Consider the following 23,894-nt stretch of genomic DNA (forward strand, 5'->3'; position numbering starts at 1 on the left):
GACATCTTTTTATCAGCAGTGTGAAAATGGACTAATACAGTAAATTGGTACCATGAGAGTGGGGCACCGCTGAAAAGACACCTGAAAATGTGGAAGCGACTTTGGAACTGGGTAACAAGCAGAGGTTGGAACAGTTGACAGGGTTCAGAAGAAGACAGGAAATGGCTCATGCCTGCAATTCCAGCACTTTGGGAGGCCGAGGCAGGCAGATCACGAGGTCAGGAGGTCGAGACCAACCTGGCCAACATGGTCAGGTCAGGTCAAAAACCAAAAAAAAGACAGTAATATGTGGGAACATTTGGAACCTCCTAGAGACTTGTCAAATGGTTTTGAGAAAAATGCTGATAGTGATATGAACAATAAGGCCCAGGTTGAGGTGGTCTCAGATGGAGATGAAGAACTTGTTGGGAACTGGAGCAAAGGTGATTCTGTTTTATCAAAGAGACTGGTGGCGTTTTGCCCCTGCCCTAGAGATTTGTGGGACTTTGAACTTGAGAGAGATGATTTTTAGGGTATCTGGTGGAAGAAATTTCTTTTTTCTTTCTTTCTTTTTTTTTTTTTTTTTGAGACGTAGTCTCACTCTGTCGCCCAGGCTGGAGTGCAGTGGCGTGACCTCGGCTCACTGCAACCTCTGCCTCCTGGGTTCAAGCGATTCTCCTGCCTCAGCCTCCTGAGTAGCTGGGATTACAGGCAGGCACCACCACGCCCGGCTAAATTTTTTTTGTATTTTTAGTAGAGATGGGGTTTCACCATGTTGGTCAGACTGGTCTCAAACTCCTGACCTCATGATCCGCCCACCTTGGCCTCCCAAAATGCTGGGATTACAGGAATGAGCCACTGCGCCCAGCCTAGAAATTTCTTTTTTTTTTTTCTTTTTGAGACAGAGTCTCACTCTGTCACCCAGGCTGAAGTGCAGTGGCGCAATCTTGGCTCACTGCAACCTCCACCTCCCGGGTTCAAGGGATTCTCCTGCCTTAGCCTCCTGAGTAGCTGGGACTACAGGCACGTACCACCGTGCCCAGCTAATTTTTGTATTTTTAGTAGAGATGGGGTTTCACCATGTTAGCCAGGATGGTCTTGATATGACCTCGTGAGCCGCCTGCCTTAGCTTCCCAAAGTGCTGGGATTACAGGCATGAGCTACCATGCCCGGCCAAGATGAAAGAAATTTCTAAGCAGCAAAGCATTCAAAAGGTGACTTGGGTGCTGTTAAAAGTATTTCATTTTAAATGGGAAACAGAGCATAAAAGTTCTGAAAATTTGCAGCCTAACAATGCAATAGAAAAGAAACGGAGCATAAAAGTTCTGAAAATTTGCAGCCTAAAAATGCAATAGAAAAGAAAAACCCATTTTCTGAAGGAGAAATTCAAGCAGGCTGCAGAAATTTGCCTAAGTAGCAAGGAGCCTAATGTTAATCCCCAAGACCATGGGGCAAATGTCCCCAGACTATGTCAGAGACCTTCATGGCAGCCCCTCTCATCACAGGCCCAGAGGCCCAGAAGGATAAAATGGTTTCATGGGTCGGGTCCAGGGTCCCCGTGCTGTGTGCAGCCAAGGGACTTAGTGCCCTGTGTCCCAGCTGCTCCAGCTGTGGCTGAAAGGGGCCAATGTGGAGCTCGAGTTGTGCCTTCAGAGGGTGGAAGTCACAAGCCTTGGCAGCTTCCATGTGGTGTTGAGCCTGTGGGTTCACAGAAGTCAAGAACTGAGGTTTGGGAACCTCTGCCTAGATTTCAGAAGTTGTATGGAAATGCCTAGATGCCCAGGCAAAAGTTTGCTGCAGGGGTGGGGCCCTCATGGAAACCTCTGCTAGGGCAGTGTGGAAGGGAAATGTGGGGTCAGAGCCCCCACACAGAGTCCCCACTGGGGCACTGCCTAGTGGAGCTGTGAGAAGAGGGCCACTGTCCTCCAGATGCCAAAATGGTAAATTCACTGACAGCCTGCACCGTGCACCTGGAAAAGTCACAGATACTCAATGCCAGCCCATGAAAGCAGCCAGGAGGAAGGCTGTACCCTGCAAAGCCACAGGGGCAGAGCCGTCCAAGACCATAGGAACCCACCTGTTACATCAGCATGACATGGATGTGAGACATGGAGTCAAAGGAGATCATTTTGGAGCTTTAAGATTTGACTGCCCCACTGTATTCTGGACTAGCATGAGGCCTGTAGCCTCTTTGCTTTGGCCAATTTCTCCCATTTGGAATGGGTGTATTTACCCATTGTCTGTACTCCCACTATATCTAGGAAGTAACTAACCTGCTTTTGATTTTACAGGCTCAGAGGTGGAAGGGACTTGCCTTGTCTCAGATGAGACTTTAGACTGTGGACTTTTGAGTTAATACTGGTTGGGAAGGCATGATTGGTTTTAGAATGTGAGGTCATGAGATTTGGAGGGGCCAGGGGTGGAATGGTATGGTTTGGCTGTGTCCCCACCCAAATCTCAACTTTAATTGTATCTCCCAGAATTCCCATGTGTTGTGGTAGGGACCCAGGGGGAGGTCATTGAATCATGGGGGCTGGTCTTTCCCCTGCTAGTCTCGTGATAATGAATATATCTCACGAGATTTAATGGGTTTGTCAGCAGTTTCTGCTTTTGCTTCTTCCTCCTTTTCTCTTGCTGCCACCATGTAAGACGTGCCTTTCGTCTCCTGCCATGATTCAGAGGCCTCCACAGCCATGTGGAACTGTAAGTCCAATTAAACCTCTTTTTCTTCCCCATCTCGGGTATGTCTTTATCAGCAATGTGAAAACACACTAATACAAACATTATGAATGTATTTAATGCCAGTAAACCATATACTCAAAAATGGTTAAGATGGTAAATTTTGTTATGCATATTTTAAAACAATAAAAATATTGAAGGGAAAAAAATCACGTCACCTACAAATACAGATAGTTTTACTTCTTCGTTTCCAATCTGTATGCTCTTTTTTTTTCTTTTTTCCTTTTTCTTTCCTAATTGCCCTGGCTAGAACCTCTGCTATAGGCCGGGCACAGTGGCTCATGCCTGTAATTCCAGCATTTTGGGAGGCCAAGGTAGGTGGATCACAACAAGGTCAGGTAATCGAGACCATCCTGGCCAACATGGTGAAACCCTGTCCCTACCAAAAATACAAAAAAAAACAGCGGGCATGGTAGTGCACACCTGTCATCCCAGCTACTCGGGACACTGAAGCAGGAGAATCACTTGAACCCGGGAGGCAGAGATTGCAGTGAGTCAAGGTTGCGCCACTGCACTCCAGCCTGGTGACACAGTGAGACTCCGTTTCAAAAAAAAAAAAAAGAACCTCCACTATAATGTTGAATTATAATGTGAATATAAGTTGCAAGAGCAGACAAACATCCTTGCCTTGTTCCTGATATGAGTGTGGAAAGCCTTTAGTCTTTCACCATTAAGTACAATGTTAGCTATGGGATTTTTGTAGATACCTTTGATCAGGTTAGGGAAGTTACCTTTTATTCCTAGTTTGCTGAGTGTTTGTATCATGAAAGGGTGCTAGATTTTGTCAAATGTTTTTTTCTGCACCTATTGAGATAAGAAATGTGGTTTTTGTCCTTTAGTTTTTAGGCATGTTAAATTTGATATATCTATTATCAAGCAGAGACGTCAACCAAGCAATCACATATCATATATGCCGAATCACATATGCCGAACATCGGCATCACATAATCACAATCACATATGCTGAACATTGGCATCTTGGACAAGCCCCTCATTCTAAAGTTCACCTTAATAAAAAACTGCCTAAATCTAAAGGGCATCAGCCCAATGGCTAAGGTCAGCATGACCATAAACCACAAATAACATCTCCAACCAGAAACATTCCAAACTCCTCCCTGACCACAGACATGCTAGCCCTAAGATAACATGCCTCCGGCCAGGAGGATGCCAGCCTTGAGATAGCCCCCTCTGGCCGGAAAGATGTCTGCCCCAAGATAACCTCCCCTCCTCCCAGAGACATTCCAACCCCGCCATAAAACTTCTCCCTCACACAGAAACATTCCAAGCTTGTGATAAGCCCTCTCACCCTAAAACCAATATATACTCTTAGTCTGTAAGAGAAAGTGCTCCTGACCAAAATTGGCCAGAAACCCCTCTCAGGTTTTATCTAAAGTAAACCTGCCTCTAACTGTCGAACATTTCGTGTTTCTTTCCTCTTTCTTTGACTCTTATATTTGGTGCCGAAATCTGGAACAGGTGCTGGGGGCAGAGGCTCTCTTGCAACCCAGGAAGCAGTGGGCAATGGCAGTAAGTTAATTCCTGGATCCTGAGGGTCTCTGGCCACCCACCCTGTCTTTTCTCTCACTTCATTTTTCAAGTGATTTGCATGAGTAGGACAACTAACCTAAAGGGGACTGCGAGGCTCTGGCCAGGACTACTCCCAGCAAGTTCTTTAAACCTTCAGATCTCAGGAATCCGCCTCCAACGGCCCACAATGGGTATTTTGCTCTCTCCCCTCCTCCTCCCTTCTCTCTCTTTCTCTCTTCCTCATGTGGCTACAGCCTAAGGGGCCCTTTGCCAATTCCAACCGGAACATCCAACATTGGACACTAGTCCAGCCAACTGCTAAGATCTGCCCTCCCTTGGCTTTCCCACAGTACCAGGAAAAGTCAGGTCTGCCACCCCGGTCCTCAGAGGACCAGCAGCACTAAAAAGCTAGAAGAAATCTTGGGGATGCCCAGTTTTCATCTCAGCTTGACCGTCCTCTTTAGAAAGAGGACTCCGTGTCTCTGTCTTTCGTCTGGGAATGCCTAGAACAAAAACAGACAACCTTGGCTTCTTCTCACCAGTCCACATGGGTGCCAAACAATCCCACATTCCTACATCCTCCCCACTGGGTTGCCTCCTTCACAACCTTGCCAAACTTGGGTTACGGGGAAGCATAAAGCCAAAGCATTTAGTCTTTTATTGCAACATGGTCTGGCCCCAATACACATTAGATAATGACAGACGATGGCCCAAAAATGGCACCTTTTACTTGCAAATTCTTAGCGATCTTGACAACTTTATAACCAGGAATGGCAAATGGCAAGAGGTTCTCTACATTCAGACTTTCTTCTACCTTAGATCCCAACTCTCCCTATGTCAAGCTTGCACCCCTCATGAAGTCCTTCTTCTCAATGAAAACGCTGTCTGGTCTCTTCCTCCTCCAAAAACCCTTCCTCTGAGATCCTTTCCTGCAAAAACCCTTCCTCCAAAACCCCTTCCCTCAAAACTCCTTCCTCTGAAACCCCTTTTCACCCTGCAGATGAACCCCCTCCGTATTCCCATCCCCCTGGTTCTGCTCCTCATCCCTCCAAACCCTCCACCCCAGGGGCCCCTCCTGCCCCCAGGTCTCCAGCTCCAAACCCCACTCCTCCTCCTTATCCACCTGTTACCTGTTCAAAAGCCACCAGTCAAACCACCCCAGCCATTCTCCCTCTCCGGGAAGTATCTGGAGTTGAAGGCATTGCTCACGTTCACATCCCTTTCTCCATTTCTGATTTGTCACAAATCGAATGGCATCCAGGATCCTTCTCTGAAAATCCCTCTCACTATCACAGGGAATTCCTGCACGTAACCCAATCCTTTAATTTAACTTGGCATGATATTTATATAATTTTAACCTCCACCCTCACTCCTGATGAAAAGGAACGCATCTGGCGTTCAGCTGAAGCCTACGCAGATGAACTCCATAACCAAGCCCCTATATAAAATCCAGTGGCCAATGATGCAGTCCCCCATAGAGACCCAGCCTGGACTTACCAACAGGGAAACAATGGTATCAGGCGATGGGACCACATGATTACCTGTCTCCTCACGGGCATGAACAAAAATGCCCATAAGGCAGCTAATTACAAAAAAATCAGAGAAATTACAAAGGAGCCCTAGGAGAATCCTGCCCTTTTCTTATGACGCCTCACTGAAGCCATGCTAAAATATAACAATCTGGATCCAAAATCTAGAGAAGGGCAAACTTTTCTCCACCTCCAATTTATTTCCCAATCTGCCCCAGATATCCGGAAAATATTATAAAAATCAGAGGAAGTCCCCAAACATTTCAGCAAGATCTCCTAAATGTGGCCTTCTGTGTCTTCTTCTTTTTTTTTTTTTTTTTGCTCTTGTTGCCCAGGCTGGAGTGCAATGGCATGATCTTGGCTCACTGCAACTTCCGCTGCCCAGGTTCAAGGGATTCTCCTGCCTCAGCCTCCCAAGTAGCTGGGATTACAGGCATGCGCCACCCCACCCAGCTAATTTTGTATTTTTAGTAGAGACAGGGTTTCGCCATGTTGGTCAGTCTGGTCTCAAACTCCTGACCTCAGGTGATCCACCCACCTTGGCCTCCCAAAGTGCTAGGAGGCCTTCCGTGTCTTTTAACAACAGAGATGAGGAACAAAAAATTCAAAAAGACAAACATCTCCGGTTAAAATACCAGATGCTCGCCTCTGCTGTCCAAAGGTCAGTTACACAAAAGCCTCCTGACAACCCCAAGGGAAACTCCCTCACCTATCTGGAAGTGTCACCCTGAAGTACCACATCAGGGTTCCAACATGGCAACCCTGGATACTAGGCAAAGGCTTGTCCTAAACCCTGGCCCCCTACCAAACCGTGCCCAACTTGTGGTCTTTGGGGACACTGGAAAATGGACTGCGCCCAATGGGTACACCCTCCCTGTTCGAGTGCGGCTCATAATGAGGCCCCCCGACTATCACAGGAGGAAATCTCTTCACTGCTGGCACTGACAACGGAAGATTGAGGGTGCCTGGAATCCTTCGCCCCCACGTCCAGTGAGTCCATGGAACCCAGGGTAATTAGGACGGTATCCAGTAAGATTATTTCCTTTCTCCTGGATACTGGGGCGAGCCTATCAGTATTAACTGAATATCAAGGCCCACTAGAATGTTCATCAGTCTCTGTTGATGGCATGAAGGACATACAAGAAACTCCATACAAAACACTGCCTCTATACTGCTCATTTTGGGGAGTCACCCTCACTCACTCTTTCTTGGTCATTTTTCATTGTCCCACTCCTTTACTAGGAAGGGACATCCTATACAAACTAGGGGGAATCATTCATTTATCAGCCCTACAGCAAAGCCTAACCCCTTACTTATTATTATATCAAGAACAAAACCCCTCCTCAGACACTCCACATCAAATAGACTTAAAACCCAAATTCCTGGCTCACGCCTGTAATCTCAGCACTTTGGGAGGCCGAGGCGGGTGGATCGCCTGAGGTTGGGAATTTGAGACCAGCCTGACCATGGAGAAACCCCGTCTCTACTAAAAATACAAAATTAGCCGGGCCTGGTGGTGCATGCCTGTAATCCCAGCTACTCGGAGGCTGAGGCAGAAGAATCGCTTGAATCCAGGAGGTGGAGGCTGCGGCAAGCCAAGATCATGCTATTGCACTCCAGCCTGAGCAACAAGAGCAAAATTCCGTCTCAAAAAACAAACAAACAAAAAACACTCAAATTCCTCAGCCAGGTAAATCCTACAGTATGGAACGACGACTCCCCCGTAATGGCTACCCACCATTCTCTAATTCAAATCTCACTAAGGATCCTAAGTGCTACACAGTGGTCCCACAATATCTCCTCAACCCTAATGGATTACGGGGACTCAAGCCCATCATCTCCTGACTTTTGGCTGCCAATATTTTAATCTCCACCCATTCTCCCCATAATACTCCTATTCTCCCAATCAAAAACCCAGATGGCTCCTATAGACTGGTTCAGGATTCGTGACAAATCAACTCCACTGTTGTTCCTTTTATCCTATTGTTCCCAAAACCCTACACCCTCCTATTGCAAATTCCTCCCAACACTAGCCATTTCTCAGTATTGCACCTCAAGGATGCTTTTTTTTTTTTTTTTTTTTTTTTTTTTTTTAACTATTCCTCTATATCCCTCCTGTCAAAACCTTTTTGCTTTCACTTAGACTGACCCTGACACAGGCTACTCTCAACAACTCACCTGCACTCTCCTCCCCCAGGGGTTTAGGGGCAGCCCTCACTATTTCGGTCAGGCACTTCAATTAGACCTCTCCCAACTACATCTACAACCTAGCATCTTGCTTCAGTACATGGATGATTTACTTCTTTGCAGCCCCTCTCTAGAACATTGTATTCAACACACCACCAGGCTTTTAAATTCTTTGGCTGAATGCAGGTACCAGGTGTCCAAAAAGAAGGCCCAATTAACCTCTCCAAAAGTCTCATACCTAGGATTAATCGTAACTTGAAATACACGAGAAATTCCGCCAGCATGAAAGCAAAGCATTCAACAAATCCCAAACAAAAAGGGACTTATTTTCTTTCCTCGGATTAGTGGGATTTTTCTGATTATGGACAGGAAATTTTGCCATTATCACTAAACTCCTTTATGAACACACAAAAGGCAATCTTGACCAACCACTCACTCCCACCCAGCCCTTTATCATGCTTTCTCTCACCTAAAATGTGCCTTATTATAGGCCCCTGCTCCACGCCTTCCAAACCCCCTGAGATCCTTTCATCTATATTCACACAGTTCTCATAATCAGGCCCTTGGACTATTAGCCCAACCCGTGGGAGACTCCCTCCAACCAGTAGGATATTTTTCAAAACAACTAGACCCCATTTACAAAGGCTGGCCCCTTTGCTTAAACATTTTGGTCACAGCCTCTCTAATTATCCCTGAGGCACAAAAACTCACATTCTACAAACCCCTTCAGGTATTTTCTTCTCAGTCTGCAAAATATACTCAGCCATAAGGCGCTAAGCTCCATCTCATCCTCCCACATGCAGGCTTTACATTCAACTCTCCTTCAACCCTCTATCTCTCTTCATAGATGCTCCCCGCTTAATCCTGCCACTCTTTTGCCTTCAGTACCAATTTTAGACCCTGACCAACACTCATGCTTTAATTGAAAGTTCTCTTACCATATTTCACCCCCTTACTTCCACTCACATAAAGGAAGCCCCAGATTGATTTATAGATGGCAGTGCATCAAAAAACCCTTCCCTCCAAGCAGGGTATGCCATCATTGAGGGATATCATAATGATACCCACCTAGAAGAATCATAGAGGCTGCCCCCTTGCCTTTGGGCACATCCTCCCAAAAAGCAGAATTAGTTTCCCTAATAAGAGCACTAACCCTAGCAAAAAGTACACAAGTTAATATATACACCAATTCTAAATATGCCTATAACACCATCCATTCCAATGCCCAAATTTGGAGCAAGCGGGGCTATCTCACGGCTACGGGATTTCCTATCATTAATGGAAAACTAATCCATCATTTACTAAAGGCAGCTTTACTTCCAGAAAAGGTTGCAGTTATCCATTGCAAAGGACATCAATCAGATAAAAACCACATTTCAATAGGAAACCGTGAGGCTGACTATTGGGCAAAACAAGCCTCAACCAACCATCCAATCCCCCAATACCTATTTCCCCTCATACAACATATTGTTATGCCCAGACCGTTTGTTCCCCAAAGAAGACCACCAGAGTCCAGAGTCAAAGCCAAGCGGCAAGGATCTTTACTGCAAGTTCGAACTTGGTCCCTCCATTCCACAGCATACAAGAGGGCCCCGAACAATGCGAGTGCTTGCTTTTTTATAGCCCGAAAGTTACAGGGGAACAAAGGAATTCTTTTGGTTCCCGCGCTTTCAGTAAAACTTTGAACGGCTGTCTCCTTATCGGAGACTTTCCAGGTGGTGTTTGTACTGGGCTCAGGAAGTTTGAGAGATATATGGCGATATGTGGTGGGATGGGAGGATGGGATATGTTTGTACTGGGCTCAGGAAGTTTGAGAGATATATGGCGATATGTGGTGGGATGGGAGGATGGGATGTGTTTGTACTGGGCTTGTTTGTTTTGAGCCCGGGGCTGAGGAATGTGCCCGGCTCCTTTCAATATCCCCTTCCTTTTATCCAGAACACCAAATACAGCAACTAATCACGGCGGGGGCACAAGTCAAACCCCCATACTGGTTGGTACAAAACAAATTAGTCCCACCTGACCTTGAAAAAAAACTACTCTTTTATGGAACATTCACAACCTCTTCCATATTAGCCATTCCCCTTGGCAACATTTCTTAAGCTCCCATATACACATAACCCCAGATATAAAGGAAGAGCTAAAGACCATTTCCCATCAGTGTTCTATTTGCCAAAAGGCTTCATCCCACTCCAACACTAAACCCCTTTCTTTCCCAACCCATCAAGCCAGGGGACACCTTCCAGGACAGGATTGGCAAATTGATTTTACCCATATGCCCCCAGTTAAAAAGGTTTGATTTCTTCTAGTTCTCATCAATACCTTTTCAGGATGGGTTGAGGCTTTTCCCACAACCAACAAACGGGCTTCTACTGTCACCTCCAAATTAATAACGGAAATCATACCCAGGTTCGGGGTGCCTCTCTCTTTTCAATCCGACAATGGTCCTGAATTCATCTCTGAATTACTCAACACTTGCACAATCTCTACAAATCACCTGGAAGCTATATATCCTCTATTGACCTCAATCTTCAGGAGAAGTTGAAAAAATGAATGGTATTCGAAAAACCACCCTCACCAGGTACTCACTCCAAACACATAAAGACTGGGTTACACTTTTACCTTTGGCCCTTCTAAAAATGTGGGTGCTCCCACATAAACCCTTAATGCTCAGCCCCTTTGAACTCATGTATGGGAAACCACTGGCCCCTTTTGTTCCACCTCAGGGTCAAACGACACCTCTACCAACTCCCCTTGTTTCCCCTCTTCTGTATACTATCCGCCATTTCATTTGGGAATATGCTGACAAACACCTGCCATAACCCATCACTGACTCCTCTAATTCCTTCCTACAGCCAGAAGATTAGGTTCTCATAAAAGATCCCAGTCCTACCCCCAATTCCCCCCTCACACCTAAATGGAAGGTGTAAAAAGTAAAGTAGAGGTTCCTCTTCAAAGACTTTCCTCCCCATCTAATTAGGAATAAATAGTAACTTCTCTTAGGAGCAAAATTTATTCAAAGACCTGTGCTAACATTCTTAAATATTGGCTAGCCATAATAAAGAAATCAATGTGCTTTATGTTCTTAGCTCCCACAATTTAGCCTAAGTATTTGCCCTGGCATGCTTATACTGGTCCAAGCAAGCATTAGGTCATAGCCTGTTCCTCTTCCTTATTTGAAGGTGTTTTTACCTTTCTTGGCATTCCACAAGTTACTTCCTCCTTCCTTTGTTCTCCTCTGCCTTTGCCTCTTCTAAAAAGTTCTAAGTTGCTAGCCAATCGGGACAAATACAGAATGTGAGGTCCCATTCCAGCCAATGGAAACTGGACACAGCAGTAGGGTGGACGCGTCAGTTTATAAATGACCTCGTCTCCTTTGTTCGGTGTACTCTCATGGCAAAACTGCTGGCAAGTGTGCCCTTTCTGCAGAAAGTAAAAATGGCCTTGCTGAGGAAATTAAATTTATGTTCAAGTGCTATTTCTTTATGGCACCAGGGAACAAGCATTTCTAACAAAGGGACCTTACCAAATCATTCTTACCACACCCACAGCAGCAAAACTCCAGGGACTCCCCAACTGGTTTCATTATACTTCTCTCAAGAAAACAGACTTCCCTTTGCCACATACCCAAACAACCAAATCTAAAACCCCTTCAGCCTTCTCTTGTGTCTCCACAGGACCCACTTCCCTTTGCCTCACCTGAATCTCAGATGAAAAGGAAGAGAAATTCACCGCTTATGTCTCTTTCTCTCCTAAACTTTCATTGCTTCCTAATCAACCTTGTTATAGACCTTCAGCGGTACCCCTACGAAACTCCCATTATATATCCTGATCAGCTCTTTACTGTTCTATGGGACCTATGGCTTCAAGGAACTTTCCAGGACTTTACTCTTACCCAAATAACCTTTTTCTCTTTTTGCTTTTTTTTTTTTCCCAATATAAATACCCTAAGTACATCAACCTCACTAATACAACCACTTCTCACTGCTCTCAAGCTCGAACTATAAACCTTACACAATCCCTCTCGCTGCGAGCTAACTCTTCCTTTGCTCCCAAATGCTGGACGTTCTTATCGCTGTCTTCCTCAGCTTACACAGCCCTTCCTGCACCCCTTCATGACCTTTTAGCAGGGAGCATAACCCTAATGTATACACTCCAAAAGGGAGCTTCCTTTCTTGAAAGAGCTGACACCCTGGTCGGCAATTATCCTACTTCCAGGACTAATCAGGCTAACAAATTATTTCAAGCCTATTACAACTCCCTGCAATGCCTCAAGCCCCAAGACTCTCCCATTAAAGGGCCTATAACTAAATACACCCTCTTTTACAACAAGCTTCACTTTGCTTTTCAGCCTCTGAAGGAAATCTCCCTGTAGGATCCTTAACACTTAACCAATGCAACCATACTATCATTATTAAACACCCCGACCATCAAACTAAGAGTTAACTACCCAGTATCACCTGAAGCAAATGGAGCATTTCTGTAACTGGCTCATTTGACAGCCTCTCTCTCAGCCAATGCCGCTGGCCTAACTTGTGCTGTCCCTGGTGCCCACTTTTTTCCATGGCTCAATATAACGATGCAACATCCTATTGCATTAAATGTGTAAAAAGTAACTCTTCCTATATTTCTACTCTAGTAGGTGTCTCCCTGGCCCCCTCCTTGTCCATTTGGAGTAATGAACCACAGGAAAGAAAAAACACTCCATATTTAGTTCACCTATTCTCTTTCTATATCTCTGCCTGTATACACGACAAAGGCCTGTTCTTGTGTGGTACCAACACATACCTTTATCTCCCTACCAACTGGACTGGAACCTGTACCCTAGTTTATCTATCTCCCTCCATTGGACTTGTTCCTCCTAATCGACCTTTGCCCATCCCATCCATCCAATATGTTAGAAAAGGAAGGGCCATACACTTCATTCCCTTAATAGCCACCTTGGGTATAACCTCTGGACTTGGATTGAGAGCAAGCGGATTAGCCACTTCCATAACATACTTTAAGGCTCTTTCAACAGAACTACAGGACTCGTTAGAAGACACAGCCCGAAGCCTTATAAAAGTCCAAGACCTTGGCCAGGGGCGGTGGCTCACGCTTGTAATCCCAGCACTTTGGGAGGCTGAGGCGGGTGGATCACCTGAGGTCAGGAGTTCGAGACCAGCCATGGCCAACATGGTAAAACTCCGTCTCTACTAAAAATACCAAAAAAATTAGCTGGGCGTGGTGGTGCATGCCTGTAATCCCAGCAACTCGGGACACTGACGCAGAAGAATTGCTTGAATCCAGGAGGTGGAGGTTGCAGTGAGCCGAGATCCGCACCACTGCACTCCAGCCTGGGCAACAGAGCAAGAATCTGTCTCAAAAAAAAAAAAAAAGCCCAAGACCAACTAGACTCTTTGGCTGGCGTAGTCCTCCAAAACAGACGGGGACTAGATCTTATAATAGCTGAAAAAGAAAGAGGGATTCTGCCCCTCATGAGGTGAGGAATGTTGTTTCTACCTCAACCAATCAGACCTAGTAAGAGACGCTGCTGAAAAACTTAAAGAAAGGACTAAAACGCTAAGGGAATATCAAAACAACAAAATAGATTCTTGGTTTGGGAACAAAATCATAGCATGGGTCATCCCATTCCTGGGACTAATATTCTTACCCTGCCTAATTAACCTTTTTCAAAGATTTTTTTTTTTTTTTGAGACGGAGTCTTGCTCTGTCTTCCAGGCTGGAGTGCAGTGGCACCGCAATATTGGCTCACTGCCACCTCCACCTCACGGGTTCAAGCGGTTCTTCTGCCTCAGCCTCCCGATTAGCTGGGATTACAGGCATTCGCCACCATGCCTGGCTAATTTTTGTATTTTTGGTAGAGAAAGGGTTTCACCATGTTGACCAGGCTGGTCTCGAACTCCTGACCTCAGGTGATCTGCCTGCCTTGGCCTCCCAAAGTGCTGGGATTACAGGTGTGAGCCACCACACATGGCCAAAGATTTTTGACTGACAGGATCATGGCCATTTCACAGACAACTACCCCAAAACATCTACACACAGCAATGCTCCCACAGTCAACCGGAGACCAGAAAACTCTCCGTCCCCTCAACAGCAGGAAGTAGCCAGAAAGAACACACTGTCCCTCCTCCTTTTTATAACTATAGAGTCTGGATTGACAGAGCAGGAGCATCGCCATCTTAGACAAGTCCCTCATTCTAAAGTTCACTTAATAAAAAACCACCTAAATCCAAAGGGCATCAGCCTAATGGCTAAGGTCAGCACGACCATAAACCACAAATAACATCTCCAACCAGAAACATTCTGTCAAAATAAAGCTCAGAGTCTTAAGGAAACTGAGCACTCAAACAAAGGATTTTCAGTAAAGCAATTTTTACTTCTGCACAGAGGGGTGCTTCTCCTTGGCCAGTCACCATGAGAGCACACCAGAACAAAGGGGAACAAGAGCCTTTATTCCTGATGCAAATCCTGCCCCTGTGCCTTTTCCCCATTGGCTGGAATCAGGCCACACAATCTAAACTAGCCCCAGTTGGCTAAACATTTGAACTTTCTTTAGATAAGATGGGCACATAGGGCGAGAGGGGAAAGGGGAAAGGGGTGTCTGCAATGAGCTAGAGAGCTAGTCTTCTTTCCAAATAAGGAAAGGAATGTGAGCTGGTACTGTGGCATGTCTGCGCATGTAACAAAGGCAGATAGGAAGGACAGAGGAGAAAAGGGAAGGCAGGGGTGGGGAGGTGCGGGGTACTATGAATTAAAGAATAAAGGATTGATCAGGCTATTTGAAGAGAAACTTCATCATATCCCACAATTCCAAACTCCTCCCTGACCAGAGACATGCTAGCCCCAAGATAACTCCCGTCCGGCCAGGAAGATGCCAGCCTTGAGATAACACCCCTCGGCCGGAAAGATGTCTGCCCCAAGATAACCTCCCCTCCTCCCAGAGACATTCCAACCCTCACACAGAAACTTCTCCCTCACACAGAAACATTCCAAGCTTGTGATAAGCCCCCTCACCCTAAAACCAATATATATTCTTAGTCTGTAAGAGAAAGCGCTCCTGACTAAATAAAAAAAAAAAAAATCGGCCAGAACCCTTCTCAGGTTTTATCTAAAGTAAACCTGCCTTTAACTGTCAAGCCGCATTTTGTGTTTCTTTCCTCTTTCTTTAACTCTTACAAGTGTGGGCAAGGATGTGGTGAAAAGGGAACACTTGTATACTGTTGGTACTATTATAAATTAGCATGGACATTCTGGGCTGGGCATGGTGCTTCACGCCTGTAATCCCAGCACTTTGGGAGGCCTAGGGTGGGCAGATCGCTTGAGCTCAGGAGTTCGAAACCAGCCTGGGCAACATGGCAAAATCCCATCTCTACTGAAAATACAAAAAATTAGCCAGGCATGGTGGCACGCACCTGTGGTCCCAGCTACTTGGCAGGCTGAGGTGGGAGGATTGCTTGAACTCAGGAGCCCCAAGCTTCAGTGAGCCGAGATCATGCCACTGCACTCCAGCCTGGGTGACAGAGGGAGACCCTGTCTCTAAATAAATAAATGCGTACATAAGTATGGCCATTCTGGAAGACAGTGCAGAGGTTCCTCAAAAAACTGAAAATAAAGTTACCATATGATCCAGCAATCTCACTTCTGGGTACTTCCAAAGGAACTGAAATCAGTATATTGAAGAGATACCTACACTCCCATGTTCATTGCAGCATTATTCATAGGAGCCAAGAAAAGGAAACAACCAAAGTAGCCATCAACAGGATGAATGGATTTTTAAAATGTGGTATATACACACAATGAAAAATTCTTCAGCCGTTAAAAGGCAGGAAATTCTGATTTGCAACAACATGAATGAACCTAGAGGACATTTTGCTAGGTGAAATAAACCAGGCACGGAGAGACAAATACTCCATGATCTGGTTTATACATGGAATCTAAAAAAGAAGTAGAGAGTAGAATAGTAGTTACCAGAGGCTGGGGGGATAGGGGTAGATGGGGAAAGGAGAAAGGTTAGTCAATGGTACAAAGTTTCAGTTAAACAGGAGGAATAGGTTCTAGTGATCTACTGCACAGCATGGTGACTATTATTAATCATAATGAATTATATATTTCAAAATAGCTAAAAGAATGAACCTTTTTTTTTTTTTTTGAGACAGGGTCTCCCTCTGTCACCCAGCCTGCAGTGCAGTGTGCCATGATCTCAGGTCACTGCAGCCTCCACCTCCTGGGTTCATACGATTCTCCTGCCTCAGCCTCTCGAGTAGCTGGGACTATAGATGCGCACCACCACACCCAACTAATTTTTGTGTTTTTAGTAGAGACAGAGTTTTGCCATGTTGGCCAGGCTGAAGAATGGATTTTAAATTTTTTCACCACAAAGAAATGATAAGTATTTGAGGTGATGGATATGTTAATTAGCCTGATTTGATCATTCCACAAGGTATACATGCATTGAAACATCACATTGTACCCCACAAATATATACAATTATTGTTAAAATAATTGTATAATTATTGGTTAAAAATAAAACTGACCAAGTGCAATGGCTCATGCCTGTAATCCCAGCACATTGGGAAGCCAAGGCAGAAAGATCATTTGAGTCCAGGAGTTCAAGATTACAGTGAACTATGATGGCACCACTGTACTCCAGCCTAAGTGACAGAGCAAGACCCTGTCTCCAAAAAAACAGAAATAAAACTGTACCCCATAAACATGTATAATTATGTGTCAATTATAAATAAACCCAAAAACTTTAAAAATAAAACATAAAATAAAATAATGCCAAAGTAAAAGGTTTACTAAAAAAATATGAAAGTTCTCAGCACAGAAATGAGATTTAAAGCCAAGAACCTGGATAAGATCACCCAAGGAAGGAGTACTAAAAAAAAAAAAAAAAAAAAAAAAAAAAAAAAGACAGCTGACATGGTGGCTCATGCCTGTAATCCCAGCACTTTGGGAGGCCAAGGCAGGTGGATCACTTGAGCTCAGGAGTTCGAGACCAGCCTGGGCAACATAGCCAGATCCTGCCTCAAAAAAAAAAAAAAAAGACATGGCATTCCAACATTAAGATCATCTATAGAAGAATTCCAGCTAATGAGTACACAAAGAATGGTGAAACTAGAAAATCACGACTTTGCGGCCAGTCTTGGTGGCTCATGTCTGTAATCCCAGCACTTGGGGAGGCCGAGGCGGGCAGATCACCTGAGGTCAGGAGTTCGAGACCAGCCTGGCTAACATGACGAAACCCCGTTTCTACTAAAAACACAAAAAATTAGCCAGGCATGGTGGCACCCACCTGTAATCCCAGTTACTCGGGAGGCTGAGGTAGGAGAATCACTTGAACCCAGGAGGTGGAGGTTGCAGTGAGCTGAGATCGCGTCATTGTACTCCAGCTTGGGCAACAAAAGCGAAACTCCATCTCAGAAAAGAAAATCACCACTTTGTAATCTCTAATAACTGATTTGACCCTTTGGGAGGCTGAGGCAGGTGGATCACTTGAGACTCGGAGTTCAAGACGAGCCTGGGCAACATAGGGAGACCCCAACTCTTTAAAAAAAAAATGATTTGAGCAATAGTTATCAATGGATTAAAGGCTGATGGGTTGGTTGGGAACGGGATATTCACAGCATGCTAAGATATCCTAAATGTGTTACTTCCTCATCATAAGGGGGAAATGCAACTTTGCAAAGGAGGGATCAGATTGGAATCACTGAACCCATTGGTCAACCTTAGCATTACTGAAAGTAGGAAAGTCAGACATTATATGCTTCCTGATATGACCCAACATAGGTACACAGCCTTCCCTATAAAGTATTCATGCCAAAAATATTGAAGCTTAATCTTATCAAGCCTTTAGTTTAAATTATAGGAGACAGAACAAACTAATGACACTACAAGGAAGCCATCACGCTGTAATTCAAATCATTGTCATAGAAAATGGAAGGGAGGGGAGAACTGTTCTAGATTAGAAGTTCAAGAAACATAACACCCAAATGAAGTTGTAGACCTTCTTTGGATCCTGATAGACCATTCAAAAAATTTGAGGCTGGGCACGGTGGCTCATGCCTGTAATCACAGCACTTTGGGAAGCCGAGGCGGGCGAATCACTAAGTCAGGAGTTCAGGACCAGCCTGGCCAACATGGTGAAACCCTGTCCCTAGTAAAAATACAAAAAATTAGCTGGGCATGGTGGCGGGTGCCTGTAATCCCAGCTACTCGGGAGGCTGAGGCAGGAGAATCGCTTGAACCCAGGAGGCAAAGTTTACAGTGAGCCTAGATTGCGCCACTGCACTCCAGCCCGGGCGACCCTGCAAGACTCTGTCTCAAAAAAAAAAAAAAAAAAAAATTGAATATGGACTATGTATTAGATGATATCAACGAATTCATTTATTTTGTTAGGTGTGATATGGCATGGTAGTTTTGTAAGAATATGATTTTTTTTTTTTTTTGACCAGGCAAGGGGGCTCATGCCTATAATCCCAGCACTTTGGGAGGCCGAGGCAGGTGGATCACCTGAGGCCAGGAGTTCAAGGCCAGCCTGGCCAACATAGTGAAACCCCATACTAAAAATACAAAAATTAGCCGGGCGTGGTGGCAGTTGCCTGTAATCCCAACTACTTGGAGGGCTGAAGCAGAGAATCACTTGAACCCGGGAGGCGGAGGTTGTGGTGAGCTAAGATTGCGCTACTGCACTCCAGCCTGGGCAACAGAGCAAGACTCCGTGTTAAAAAAAAAAAAAAAAAAGAATATGTTTGTTGTTTTTAAGGAACATATACTTAAGTATTTCAGCGTGAAATGTCATATCTGGGGATTTAAATTACCTTAGAAGATACGAGGAGGAATATCAACAGAATCTGAAGTAGCAGTCAGTGAGGTAGGAAGAAAATACAGAGAGCAAGGGCTCCTTGAAAGACTAATGAATCATGTGTTTCATGGAGAAGTGATCAACTTCGTCAAGTACTAGTGGTCTAGGTTGACGAAGATTGCGAATTGACTGTTGGATTTTGTTATGTGAATGTCATTGGTGACTTTGATAAAAGCAGTTTGAGTAAAGTGATGGGGTGAAAACCTGATTGGGACGAGTTCAACAGAAGTTAGGAGGAAAGAAATAGGAAATGACAAGTGTAGACAATGATACTGACACCTGGAATTTTGCAGTAAAGGAAAGAGAAGAAATGGAGGAATAACTGGAAAGGAAAATAGGATCAAGAGAGGATTTTTTTTTTTAACAGTGAAAGAATTGGTGGGGCCGGGCGCGGTGGCTCACGTCTGTAATCCCGGCACTTTGGGAGGCCGAGGCGGGTGGATCATGAGGTCAGGAGTTCGAGACCATCCTGGCTAACATGGTGAAACCCCGTCTCTACTAAAATTACAAAAAATTAGCCGGGCGTGGTGGCGTGCGCCTGTAGTCCCAGCTACTTGGGAAGCTGAGGCAGGAGAATGGCATGAACCCGGGAGGCGGAGCGGAGCTTGCAGTGAGCCGAGATTGTGCCAATGCACTCTAGCCTGGGCGACAGAGCGAGACTCCGTTTCAAAAAAAAAAAAAAAAAAAAAGAATTGGTGGGTTGAAGTCCTTATACCAGTGAGTGACAAGGGATGAGATCTTTTGCACAAATGGAGGGGTTGTGCTAGAAGCAGAGAGTTCATCCATACTAACAGGATAGAAGGCAAAGAACACAGGGGGAATAATGCTGGGAAGTAGGTCGATAAGGGAGAAGCTCCTGGAAACTCTTCTGATTGCTTCTATCAACCCAGTGAAATTGGAAGCAAGAGAGATGAGGGAGAGGTGTTGAGGGTCTGAAAAGCAAGAAGGTGTGAAACAGGCCTCTAGTAGAATGGATGAGTGAATACATTAAAGAAATGTAATATGATTGCCAGGCAGCATGAAGGGCCTGCTTGACATTAATATTGACAGATTTCAAGTAAGACCAGTCAGCATGATTGTTTATTCAACCATGTTCATCTCTGAGGGCCAGAGTTGGATTTAGCAAAATGTATTAGTTTCCTATTGCTGCTGTTACAAATCATCACAAATATTAAAACAACACATAGTATTATCTTTTATCTTACAGGTTATATCTTGCAGGTTATATAGGTTAGAAGTCTGACACAGGTCTCACTGGGCTAAAATTAAGGTTGCAGCAGGGCTATGTTCCTTTCTGGAGGCTCTAGGGGGAGAATGTGCTTCTTGACTTTTCCAGCTTCCAGAGGCCATACACATTCCTTGGCTCATAGCCCCTTCCCCCATCTACCAAGTCAGGTAGAACAGGTTGAGTCCTTTTCACCCTGCATCACTATGACCTCTTCTTCTGCCTCCCTCTTCCACTTTTTTTTTTTTTTTTTTTGAGATGGAGTTTCACTCTTGTAGCCCAGGCTGGAGTGCAACAGCGCAATCTCAGTTCACTGCAACATCCACCTCCTGGGTTGGAGCAATTCTCCCACCTCAGCCTCCTGGGTAGCTGGGATTACAGGCGTGTGCCACCACGCCCAGCTTATTTTTGTATTTTTGTAGAGACAGGGTTTCATCACATTGGCCAGGCTGGTCTCGAACTTCTGACCTCAGGTGATCCACCCACCTTGGCCTCCCCTAGTGCTGGGATTACAGGCATGAGCCACCACACCCAGCCCCTCTTCTACTTTTAAGCACCCTGTGATTACACTGGGCTCACCCAGATATTCCAATTTCCCTATTTTAGGGTCAGCTGGTTAGCGACCTTAATTCCTCTCTACCATATGAGGGTAACATATTTACAGGGTTCAGAAATTAGTATGTGGATATTCTTGGGAGGCCATTACTCTGCTTACCATACGAAGGCTATGGTCTTGCCAAGCCAGTATAATGAAGTGTGAAAGAGAAAAAAAATAAGTTAAAGTTGTATACAAGGAAGCCTCCACAATTATTGACTCTGAACTTCAAACTATGTAAGGAGAGAAGTGAGAACCTGAGGGGTGTGCAACAGTGAAAAAATGGAATCAATGAACTATAGGTCCCAACGATACCAAACAGTTGTTGGAACTGGTGTTCTAGAGGATGGAGAGTAGAATGCTTGAACGGTGGTATAATAATGGAAGTGTAATAAAAAGTCTGATTCTGCTGGGCATGGTGGCTCATACCTGTAATCCCAGTGCTTTGGGAGCCTGAGGTGGGAGGATCACTTGAGCCTAGGAGTTCAAGACCAGCCTGGGCAACACAGTGAGACTCCATCTCTACAAAAATCTTTTTTTTTTTTTTTCTGAGACAGAGTCTTGCTCTGTTGCCCAGGCTGGAGTACTGCCCAGGCTGGAGTGCAGTGGCGCAATCTCAGCTCGCTGCAACCTCCGCCTCCCAGGTTGAAGCAATTCTGCCTCAGCCTCCCAAGTAGCTGGGATTACAGGTGCCTGCCACCACGCCTGACTAATTTTTGTATTTTTAGTAGAGACGGGGCTTCACCATGTTGGCCAGACTGGTCTTGAACTCCTGACCTTGTGATCCACCCACCTCGCCCTCCCAAAGTGATTACAGGCATGAGCCACTGTGCCCAGACTACAGAAATCTTTTAAAAATTAGACAAGTGGCCGGGCGCGGTGGCTCAAGCCTGTAATCCCAGCACTTTGGGAGGCCGAGACGGGCGGATCACGAGGTCAGGAGATCGAGACCATCCTGGCTAACACGGTGAAACCCCGTCTCTACTAAAATACAAAAAAAATTAGCCGGGCGAGGTGGCGGGCGCCTGTACTCCCAGCTACTCGGGAGGCTGAGGCAGGAGAATGGCGTGAACCCGGGAGGCGGGGCTTGCAGTGAGCTGAGATCCGGCCATTGCACTCCAGCCTGGGCAACAGAGCTAGACTCCGTCTCAAAAAAAAAAAAAAAAAAATTAGACAAGCTTGGTGGCACACACCTCTGGTATATGTTTACATGTACAGTAAGTCCTCAGTTAACGTGGTCAGTAAGTTCTTGGCAACTGCAACTTTAAGCAAAATGACGCACAGCAGGTCCTTGAATGACACTGGTTCATTCAATATCATTTTGCTGCAACACTGATGAGAAAAAAATTGGTTTTGCTATGTCATTTCACTTAAAGTCAGTTTCCAAGAACCTATGGACAATGTTAAATGAGGACTTACTGTATATACACGCACACACATCTTTGCCCACTCATGTAAGTGTATCTGTAGAAGAAAATACTACAAGTCCTAGCTTCAAAAGTAAAACTATGTATCTTAACTTTTGAATTGACTCATATAGCTCATCACACACCAGCCTGAGAGAATATAAATAAATGCTTACTCACACTATTGACTTTATTAAAATCTGGCATGGTGTTCTTGAATAGCAATTTTAAATACACATTCCCTAAGATACAGCACTCTGAATTCCAAAGTGTACACTCAGTTATAAAGTGCACAAAAATTCACAAAAAGGCTGCCTATTACAACAAAAGTAAAACGGCAAACAATTGGAAAAATCTAAATGAAAGGCCTGGCATGGTGGCTCACGTCTGTAATCTCAACCCTTTGGGAGGCTGAGGCAGGAGGACTGCTTGAACTCTGGAGTTCGAGACCAGCCTGGACAACATGGCAAGACCCTGTCTCTACTAAAAATACGAAAAAATACTTTGGGAGGCCGAGGCAGGTGGATCACGAGGTCAGGAGATCGAGACCATCCTGGCTAACACGGTGAAACCCCATCTCTACTAAAAATACAAAAAATTAGCTGGGCGTGGTGGCGGGCACCTGTAGTATCTGCTACTCGGGAGGCTGAGGCAGGAGAATGGTGTGAACCCGGGAGGCAGAGCTTGCAGTGAGCTGAGATCGTGCCACTGCACTCCAGCCTGGGTGACAGAGCGAGACTCTGTCTCAAAAAAAATAAAATAAAATAGCTGGGTGTGGTGGTGTGCACCTGTGGTCCCAGCTACTAGAGATGCTGAGGTGGGAAGATCGCTTGAGCCCCGGGGGATGGAAGTTGCAGTGAACTGAGTTAGAGATTGAGCCACTGCACTCCAGCCTGGGTGACAGAGCCAGACCCTGTCTCTAAAAAAACATATAAAACAACAATAATAAGATAATAAATTGACTGGGCATGGTGGCACCCACCTGAAGTCCCAGCTACTAGGGAGGCTGGGGCAGAAGGACTGCTTGAGCCCAGGAGTTCCAGGCTGCAGTGAACTATGATCAGGCCACAGAATTCCAGTCTAGGCGACAGAGCAAGACCCTGTCTAAAAAAAATTAAAGCAGTAAAATCCACAGAGACAGAATAATGGTTGCTAGGGGCTGAAGGGAGGGGGAAATGGGGAGTTGTTTAATGGGAGTAGTTTCAGTTTTGCCACATAAGAAAAGTTCTGGAGATGACAGACAGTTGCACAACAATATGAATGTAGTCAACACTACCGAACTGTACATTTAAAAATGGTTAAGATGATAAACTTTATTTTTCATAAAACCCAGTTTCTGCACAAAAAGATAAATTTTATGTTATGCGTACTTTACCACAATTTAAGAAAAAATTTAAATGCTCATCCCAACATTACCACGCCCCCCACCCTTAGCCAACTGGTGAATGCTAACTTATTTTTCAACGCCTAGCTCAAATGTCTCCTCTTGCCATGCCATCCCTTAGCTGACCACCCTTGTAGTTGGCCATCCCCTCTTTTATGCCAACACTATGCCCTGCACATACATTATACCTCTTACAACACTTATCAAACCTAGTAATTATTGCTTTACAAATCCGTTTCCACCACTAGATTACAAACAACTTGGGGGCGGGGACCTTGTTTTACTCATCTCTGTATCCCCTAGGCTTGGGGCTTGATAAGATGAAAAGAATCAATAAGGGCTTGATTAATTAAGGTTCTGGCTCTTACGGAGCTCATACTGCAGGGTCATCTGCCCAAAAGAAAAGGCATCGGGGTCTCCTGAGGTTTTAGAAATCTGGTCAAACATCCAGAGCTG

At 45.0% G+C, this 23,894-nt stretch overlaps 2 protein-coding genes across 4 annotated transcripts in view; one reads left to right on the top strand and one right to left on the bottom strand.

The window, feature by feature from the left end:
* Nucleotides 1-23,894, top strand: part of PIN4 (peptidylprolyl cis/trans isomerase, NIMA-interacting 4) — an 84,007-nt gene that overhangs the window by 35,740 nt on the left and 24,373 nt on the right. The window lies entirely within an intron of this gene.
* Nucleotides 1-23,894, bottom strand: part of ERCC6L (ERCC excision repair 6 like, spindle assembly checkpoint helicase) — a 43,927-nt gene that overhangs the window by 19,567 nt on the left and 466 nt on the right. Inside the window, exon 2 of one of the 3 annotated variants that reach the window (XM_077989424.1) lies at nt 17,260-17,356. The exons of 1 other annotated variant lie outside the window; for it this stretch is intronic. The gene's annotated coding sequence lies outside the window, so the exon portion shown is untranslated. Of the gene's footprint in view, nt 1-17,259; nt 17,357-23,036; nt 23,168-23,894 lie in introns of those variants that run through there. One more of the 3 variants, XM_077989425.1, reaches the window with a different exon arrangement.

The sequence above is a fragment of the Macaca mulatta genome, chromosome X, assembly GCF_049350105.2.
Source record: "Macaca mulatta isolate MMU2019108-1 chromosome X, T2T-MMU8v2.0, whole genome shotgun sequence".
Classification (NCBI taxonomy): Eukaryota; Metazoa; Chordata; class Mammalia; order Primates; family Cercopithecidae; genus Macaca; species Macaca mulatta.